The 9,104-nt window shown below is 43.8% G+C and overlaps 1 long non-coding RNA gene across 1 annotated transcript; it reads right to left on the bottom strand.

The window, feature by feature from the left end:
- Positions 1 to 273: 273 nt before the first annotated feature.
- Positions 274 to 7,184, bottom strand: LOC142826423 (uncharacterized). The gene is made up of 2 exons (XR_016349956.1): positions 6,475 to 7,184; positions 274 to 3,739 (listed from the first exon to the last, which is right to left on the bottom strand). It is a non-coding gene; the product is annotated as an uncharacterized LOC142826423 (long non-coding RNA).
- Positions 7,185 to 9,104: the final 1,920 nt, after the last annotated feature.

The following is a 9,104-nucleotide window of genomic DNA, read 5'->3' as shown; positions in this document are numbered from 1 at the left end:
AAATGGTGCCGATACATTTCAAATAAGTATTTCAATTCTGGAGTGGCCAGCTGAACAGAAGTGACCTTTTGGGAGCTTCCACGACTAGTCCCAAAGTCAGAAAGGAGTGCAATTTCACTTTCCCAGAGCTGTGGAATGACTCCTGCTGAGATTCCATGGCTGGAGAGGATTCCTATTTACTGAGTATGCTGGCATGGATACTCCCGATCAGCTCACAAGCCTGTATCCCGGACGAGCCCCCAAACTGTTGGAAATAAGCCAGGACACTCTGGATGCAGGTGAAAACAAGCGGAGGATTTATTACACCAGCTGATGGAGTGACACGCAGGGGTTACCCTGGTGAACACTGGTTAATTAACACTATACAATAGGTTATATAGTCAGCAGGTGGACGGAGGAAAAGTGATTTGATAGGTCTAGCAGCAAGACGAAATGAGCACATAAGCCAATAGAACTACTAAAGATTACATAATATCTCCGCCCATTGCAAAGTAACAGCTCGTTAATTAATATACAGGTGGTTATTGTTCAAATGCCAAAACATGTCAGCAAAACAGTAATAACATTTTAGTCTGCATAGATGATGATGTTGCTATAGGAGGCGGGTATGGCCTTGAGTTGGTGCAGCACTTGGTTCTCAGGCTTATTATCTAGGAGTGAAGCAAGACAGTTTAAGCAGATTTTATGAATGTTATCTTAAGCAAAATGTGTTACGTTACCAACTGAGACCCTGTCCGAGTGTTTTAGAACGTGGTTGCTATGGTGCCCAGGGTCGTTCTACTGTCTGCAGCTCTTATCCTGACTGTGGTGTTCCCAGGCCTTAATCCTAGAATGGAGTTATTCTGTTTAGAGGCCTACTAGCACATTTAGGGCTGCCTCAATTTACCCTACAGTTCCCTCCTTTTGACCTTAGGGTTCTCTGACCCGCCAGGTCAAATACAGTAATTTCAGGGTGTTCATTTTACGCTGGAAGCGACGGCACAATACCAGTACCAGTATGAATGTTATGATTGAAACTCCCCACATAATTTGGCAAAACACTACCTAAATCCACCCCCAGGGTATTTCTTCGCCGGTGAAGGCGCTGCCCATGATTTAGGTTTGACCTTTACTGCCTGGTCGAGTGCCTCAGAGGTAGGTGTTTGGCATGGTCCACGGTGTTTCCCTATCTGTGTGTACCTCAGACGGCCAGCCCCGAGATATCTTTGGGCATTGGCCACCAACTCCTTGATCTTTGCCTGCAGGGCCAGTAAACCCTCCTCTTGGTACTCACTTCCGCTGTGCCACTCAAGATCTCATGTTAAGTTACCCATCACTCCCGAAGTGCGATAGAGCCGCATTCCATCAACGGTCAGGATCGCCCGGTGGGGGACTGTTATGCACACAGACGGATATGTAGAGGGGCAGGATGGAGTGATCTGTCTGGGTAGTCAAACACCAGTAGGTACCGTTTATTTGGACCAGCTTGATGTTTATTTGTTTTTCTGTGAGAACCACATTAAACCTAGGCAGATTCGTCATGTTGTTAAATGGGCAGGTACATAAAATTTTTTATCAAAGTGGGTGCGATAATCCCTGGATACAGGGAGGCTTCTACACCTTCAGAATAAGCAATGCTCTCTACTCTATCTATATGCTCTTGCTTTGGTACAGGCAGGGAGGTTACCATTCTGATCATTGTGAGTGAGGAACCCCTAGAGGGGCCAAAACAAACGGTTATACTATGGCCTGTCTAGATGAGCCTTTGGGTCCTCAATAATTCTCTACTTCCCCACTCTCATGGATAGGCACAGGGAAGATGGGGACTTACCACTTCTATAAGGGCTGGGTGGTAGTGGCTAAAGCTTACCCTGTTCTTCAATACTGGCCTTTTAATTTCTTTAATTTAGTTTGATTAATTAACAATTTAATTAGTCTCTGGTTCAAATATCTGGTTAGGTTTAGTGAAGTGGACACAGAGCTGGACAGATCCTTCAAACTATTTAGGTTCACTTGATTAGCTTGGCTGGTGTTTAGGCCTTTACAAGCACTGGATATTACTGCATCTACCAGCCTGGACATAAGTGCTACTGACAGAGTTTCCAGGCCCAAACCAATCTGCGATGGTATCTGCTAAGCCCCGTCATTGCCTAATTAGGCACTTGCCAATTCGATTAGCCAGTCTAGCACACAGCTGGTCTATACCAGTGTGGAACATCACCGAGGTAAGGACCAGTGACAGTTGTTTTAGTTCTGGGACGGGTCTGTTCTGGGAATGATGCACAATTGGGAGGCTCTATTTTGTCCTCAAGGACTTGGTTAATAAAACTTAAATTAGGGCAATTTAGCAATGGCCCTTGTTTAACAAGTGACAGCCATGCCTTAGGGGTTACCTTTGATTGGGCTTTAAGTGGTAAGCTCCAGTGGGAGTCAGTAGGTTTAACTTCAGTGGCCTGATGTTAGTGTTTAGCTTCTTTCCCACAATATTCCATACAAACTTTAACTCAGAGGACCGTGTATTCTTTGTCCTTGTAGTGTTCATGTTGTTACAATAAACAAATAATTACGTGTGAATGAGGGGAGGCCCAAGGCCGTGTATTCCCTATTGCTAGTAGTGTGTATTTGTTCTATGTATGTGACTTGAAAGACGTTACATTGACTAGAGTCACTGTTTCTCTTATAAGACCAAGCATGGTTCACAGATGTTTAATTGTTAATAGGAACCCATGCAATTTCATAATTCTTGAGGCCTTTTGAGGCATCAGGCACTAATGAGTGGCAGGGCAAGTAGCTGTTATTACAATGGTGAGGTTATTAGTTTCTTCATTGTTGTGGGCATCTTTACTTAAATATGCTGATGTCCCACTTGCCCGTGTTGTTACTTATAGATTTCTTATTATCTCTGGCCAAACCACTTTTATGGTTGGTGTGCAAATTTGCAGAAGCTAAATATTTTATTTATGTAGCCATTAAAGCAAAACCAATCCAGTGGGGGAGGGGCTGGTATCCCACTCCCAGTCCTTTTGTTCACGTGATGCGCTCCTTGCTTCCTTCCAGTCCTTTTTTTTTGTTCACCTGTGGAGACATTGTTAACATTCCCCTAGCTTAAACAATTACTAAACTATTATCCTTTTACTGAATTTTAAAGTTGCTAATTGATTAAGTTTAGAGTTGCTAATTGATTGGGCCCAATTATTAATTTTGTTGGTTTAAATTAATGCTTCTGCTTTACTCAAATTATCCTTTCATTAAAACAATATCCTACACACAACATTTGCAATACGTATTACAATTAAGACGCACAAGACAAACTTGGACAGAACACAAACTTATTTTGTCATGACACAGAACCATGGTTTTTTTGTTGTTGTTGTTGTTGTTGGTTGTTGTTTTTCTTCAGCTGGCACCAGCGCTTTCTGATGATCTGAAAGACAAGAAAATATTTCTACCCACATTGGGGTAGTGCATTATATTTAGAATACTTTTTCTTTACAGATGTTCTTTCCTAATTTTTATTATCCTGTTATTACCTAATGGTATGCTTTGTTTTGCACACCAGCTTCAGAGGGTTTGAGTAAATTACTTCATTGTTCAATTATTAAGTTAAAGATGACATGCTTCAGTTTCCCTCTTGTACTGCAGTTCAGGCTCTTTTTTCCTTTAATGTGTGAAGCTTCAAATAATTTGCTGCCACAGAAACTTTTTCTTAGAACAAGGCACTTGCTAGTTACTATTTTAGCAAGCAAAAGGTTTTCTTTTCCTGAAAAGAATCATATACAATGTTACAGGCTTACTTATGGGGGACAGTGCTCCCCCCTTTCTAGAACAGACAGGCAGTTTGCAGACACAACTTTGGATTTGAAAGCAAGCTAAAAAGTGCTATCAACTCAGCCTTGAACAGAGACAGTGAAGTTTCAGAGCTTGGATTTTTAAAACAATGGTTTGTTTTCTTAAAGAGTAAATTTAACCTTAAGGATTGAATGTATAGATTTCATTCTTCTATACAGTTAACCAGTTAAGTATCAATCAAATTTCTTATTTACTTTCTACTATGCCCATAGGACTCTAAACTCTTTGCCTTCTCCTTTCACATGCTTTTTTTTTTTTTTTCCTCTTCTTTCTTATGGTTTATCCTGATTCCTGCTAAATGACCTTTCCTAATGACACAAGTTTATCCAATATTAATTTGGTAAGGAGAGTGGGCTTTCCAATTAGCCCCCACACCTCCTTATTCTTTTCAATATGTAAATCTAAATGTGTATTATTGCAGTCAGCTATTATTAATTTTAAACTTCTCAATATAGGGTTTTCATAACATCCATGCTGCAGCAGTTGATCTATGCTGCTGATTCTGGGGTGGATCACTTGCCCATGCTCTGTAAGGAGATTTAGCTTCTGGTGATTACATCTTTAAATTTAATTTCTACCGGTTGACTTTAGGGTGGCCTTTAGGTTACTTTTTCCCATGCCCTCAAGCTAATTATAACAACGTGTGAGGGAAGGGTTTTAACTGTTTTTTTGTTTTGTTTTTATTTTCCTCTGGACGGCCCCCATTCATGCGGTGTGAAACAACCTTGGGTTGCCTACGATTCTAGCCAGAGGGGCTGTAGTTATCTCTTTACTGACAAAGGCTTGAGAATCTCCTGAAGTTGCTTGGCAGCCCTTTTCTGCTCCTGCGTTGTGTCTTGTGTATATGTTTTTAACCAAAATGCCTAGGGTCAATATGGCTTGATGGTTGGCAGGCATTCTTTCCTTGAGAATTTGGAGGAATACTTCCCATCAGCTGTTAAGTTTAATTGCTTTGGATCGGGCAAAGTTGTTACTAGAGCCTGTTTTTCCATTGGGAAGAGCTGATCCTTTTTAGTTATCTTTCATGCCTCCTCTCTAGCTATAACGATGTATAGCTCATATGGGTCTGGGCATAGAGAGGAGTAAAGGGGTAATGTGTCAAATTCCCCCTCTAAGCTTGGGAGAGGCAGCACAGTTAATATGGGTGCGCCAGCTGGGAAATCCTTTCCTCTCACTCCCAGTGCATTCTTTTGGCACAGAGGCACTGCTGCTTGTAAGTTACATTTCTTACCATAGGGAGGATTTCTTTTTGCTTTTTTGAGCTTCAATTTTATCCTTCAGGGCTTTAATTTTTTTTTTCTATTAATCTGTTAAATGCTTACAGGTCCTTGGACCATGATGCACATACATGTAGTGGGTGCCTTTTTGCAGTGGGGGTATGCTTAAACTAATCCCCATTCATTTTAGTTATTCAGGGGAGTATTTTGTCCACTCCTTGTTTGTTCAGTGGCTTATAGGGAACTAAATCTACACACTCCAAAGAAGGGGTCTGCTGCGTCTAGAGTGTCAGACCTTATTAGCAGCTTATGAAATAAGGGGAGTCGTCACTCCCTCACATATCCGCTCGGTCTCGAGGTTCGGCTGACCTCCCCTTGCATTTAAGACCTTGTCAGCGGCATTCACTCCTCATACATCAATTTGCATTCATTCATATGAGTGATTATAAATGTGGTTTTCAACATACTATCAGTAGGAGAAATAGGATTATCTCTAGCAGGAAAAGGAGCACTCCTTGGGATTGAACAAATAATGACAGGGTATGACATACAAACACACAACACGTGGTCCGGAGAACGCAGAGGTTCAGCGGATCACACTTTCAAGCTGTAACCGCTACAGCTCACCGTCCGATCTTCCCAGTCCCTCCGGACAGGCGCTGGGTTCTTTCTCTTCCAGTCCTAGACTTGGGTGCTTTGGCTCCCAATCCGGCTGGGCTTAACTTCTAGCTCGGGCTCGGGCACCTTGCTCTCGACCCGGCTAACTTACTTCCAGCTCGGGCTCGGGCACCTTGCTCTCGACCCGGCTGACTTACGGAGGCTGCGCGCAGCTTTCCTCCCTGCTTCTGCTTTTTGGTACCTCCTCGGGGAGTCCACACACGACTTAACTGTCCCTCTTTAGCTTCGCCTTTTAGACGTACTCTTAGGGATCAGCCTTTTCCCCCGAACTTCCGTGTGTGGGCTTATGCCGTACGGTCTTTTCTTCTTGTAGCGCCTCTTGGTATTTTCACAATTACTGGCGGGGATTTGCACTATGCGAGAGTGTGTACGTTAAGTGCCTGTTGGGGGGCGTCCGCCAGGTCTTACAATGTTACGTGCAATGAGAGAGTGGGTCACCAGTTCGTGCTGCCTGCCGCCTTGCGTACTCGGCCAATCCCGAGCTTAACGTACGGTTCAATCACTCCCTGGTGATTTATCCAGTCTCTCCGTAACGAGCCCCTTAGTTCTAACAGTACACAACCCTCTTGTGCTCGTCCCCTGTGGGGGGGTTAGATGTTCCTCCCTCCCTCTTTCAGGCCTGCCTCATATACTTGGTTCACCCTCATCCAGGTATCTCATGCCTCAATGGGAACGGAACCAGGATGTGTCTGAAGGAAACCAGAGACGTCAACCCCTAGACCTAATGAGGTGGTAAATTGAATATACTCACCTCTCTTGGGTTTCAGTCTCCAGCTCCCGATCAGCTCACAAGCCTGAATCCCGGACGAGCCCCCAAACTGTTGGAAATAAGCCAGGACACTCTGGATGCAGGTGAAAACAAGCGGAGGATTTATTACACCAGCTGATGGAGTGACACGCAGGGGTTACCCTGGTGAACACTGGTTAATTAACACTATACAATAGGTTATATAGTCAGCAGGTGGACGGAGGAAAAGTGATTTGATAGGTCTAGCAGCAAGACGAAATGAGCACATAAGCCAATAGAACTACTAAAGATTACATAATATCTCCGCCCATTGCAAAGTAACAGCTCGTTAATTAATATACAGGTGGTTATTGTTCAAATGCCAAAACATGTCAGCAAAACAGTAATAACATTTTAGTCTGCATAGATGATGATGTTGCTATAGGAGGCGGGTATGGCCTTGAGTTGGTGCAGCACTTGGTTCTCAGGCTTATTATCTAGGAGTGAAGCAAGACAGTTTAAGCAGATTTTATGAATGTTATCTTAAGCAAAATGTGTTACGTTACCAACTGAGACCCTGTCCGAGTGTTTTAGAACGTGGTTGCTATGGTGCCCAGGGTCGTTCTACTGTCTGCAGCTCTTATCCTGACTGTGGTGTTCCCAGGCCTTAATCCTAGAATGGAGTTATTCTGTTTAGAGGCCTACTAGCACATTTAGGGCTGCCTCAATTTACCCTACAGATAGTTTGCAGCAGAGCCAACAGCCTGTGCAGGCCCTTGGGCAAAGTGTGTGGGGGATCATCACCATGCTCCCAAAGCGGGCGGGGCTGAGGTCAGCTAGCCCTCTGAAATGTGGCGTGTCCCCCTCAGACCTTAGTGCTGCCCAGAGTGCATGGTGTGACGCTCTGGCAGTGATTTAAAAGGCCCAGGGCTCCAGCTGCCACTGTTGCTACTGCAGCAGTAACTGGAGACCTGGGCCCCTTCGAGTCGTTGGGCCCCATGGCAACTACCCCCTTTGCGCTCCCCCTGTTGGCAGGCCTGCTAGTTGGCACAGACACTGGGCAGCGGATGTGTTCCAAAAGCACAGGATATTCATTCTACGATCCACATGGCATCTAAGAGCTTGGTAGGTTTGAAACAAGGGTCAAGCATTTATGTAGGTAATGAGAAAACCCAGAGTTACATTAGATGGGCTAAATATTAATGTATAAAGGGTCTAAATGCTCATGCTTGAAGGCATAGGTTCCATCACTTACTGCTGGGGGGCAGTAAGAAACTTCATCTGCGAACAGTTTATTTCATCATTGTGTGTTATGGGTTTTATTGCAACTTCCACTGAAACATCTAGTATTGACCACCGTCAGAGAGAGGGCACTGGGCCACTGATCTTATCTAGTTTTTGCCATTTTCCTGTTTACAACTCATTATCTCAGCCATCCAATTCCCCTGTCCCCATCAGCAGCACTTAAAAAATCTCCAAATTGCTTGCTGGATTTAAATAAGAAGATTTTGAGTTACCCAAGTGCCAAAAACAAAATAAAATACAATGCCAAAGTCATCTGGAAAGCTTATCTGGGGCATTATTTTTAAATGCACCAGAGAAAATAGCCAAATAGACATTTTCAAAAATAAAGACTGTGGTCCAAATGGGGCAGTCATCAGTCCAGAGTAAACAGTTCACAACCATCTGTTAAACATTTCACACACAAAGAGGGAGAAGACAGGGAGAGTTTTTAATGATTACACAAACACAACTTTCTCCCCAGCATTGTAAATGTGCCACTGTAACATGAGCAATAAGCAGGAGGAATTGTCATTACAAGTCGCAGTGTAATGCACGAGCAGTTTCTGACAGAAGAAAGGGAAGATTGGTTTATCCTTACTCATATTTTTAAGAACCGTGTTTGATCCGGAGCAATATTCCTGCTGCACGACATCTCCTTATTCCCCTCCAGGGATCCTTCAGGAGCTGCAGCACAGAATGGAGGCAGGTACTACCACTTCGTATCTATCTAAGGGTATGTCTGTACTACCACCTTAGTTCGAACTAGGGTGGTTAATGTAGTCAATCGAAGTTGCAAATGAAGCCCGGGATTTAAATATCCCGGGCTTCATTTGCATCTTGCTGGGCGCCGCCATTTTTAAATCCCCGGTAGTTCGGACTCCATGCCCGCAGCTACACGCGGCACGGAGTAGGTAGTTCGAATTAGGCTTTCTAATTCGAACTACCGTTACACCTTGTTACACCTCGTTCATAACGGTAGTTCGAATTAGAAAGCCTAATTCGAACTACCTACTCGGTGCCGCGTGTAGCTGCGGGCACGGAGTCCGAACTACCGGGGATTTAAAAATGGTGTTGCCTGGCAAGATGCAAATGAAGCCCGGGATATTTAAATCCCGGGCTTCATTTGCAACTTTGATTGACTACATTAACCACCCTAGTTAGAACTAGGGTGGTAGTGTAGACATACCCTAAGATACTTTTATGTCTCGGAGTGCCATTAATGCATTTATCCTCACAACACCCCAATGGGGTAGGGACGTATTATCTCTTTACGTTCAGTGATGGGAACTGAGGCAGGCGGCGAGATTTTCAGAGTGCCTAGATGCTCAAATCTCCTTGGTTTTGAAATGGGAATTATGTACCAAGGCACT

This window comes from Pelodiscus sinensis, chromosome 6 (assembly GCF_052426305.1).
Source record: "Pelodiscus sinensis isolate ZL-2025 chromosome 6, ASM5242630v1, whole genome shotgun sequence".
NCBI classification, from domain to species: domain Eukaryota; kingdom Metazoa; phylum Chordata; order Testudines; family Trionychidae; genus Pelodiscus; species Pelodiscus sinensis.
This window is presented reverse-complemented; position numbering and strand designations above follow the sequence as displayed.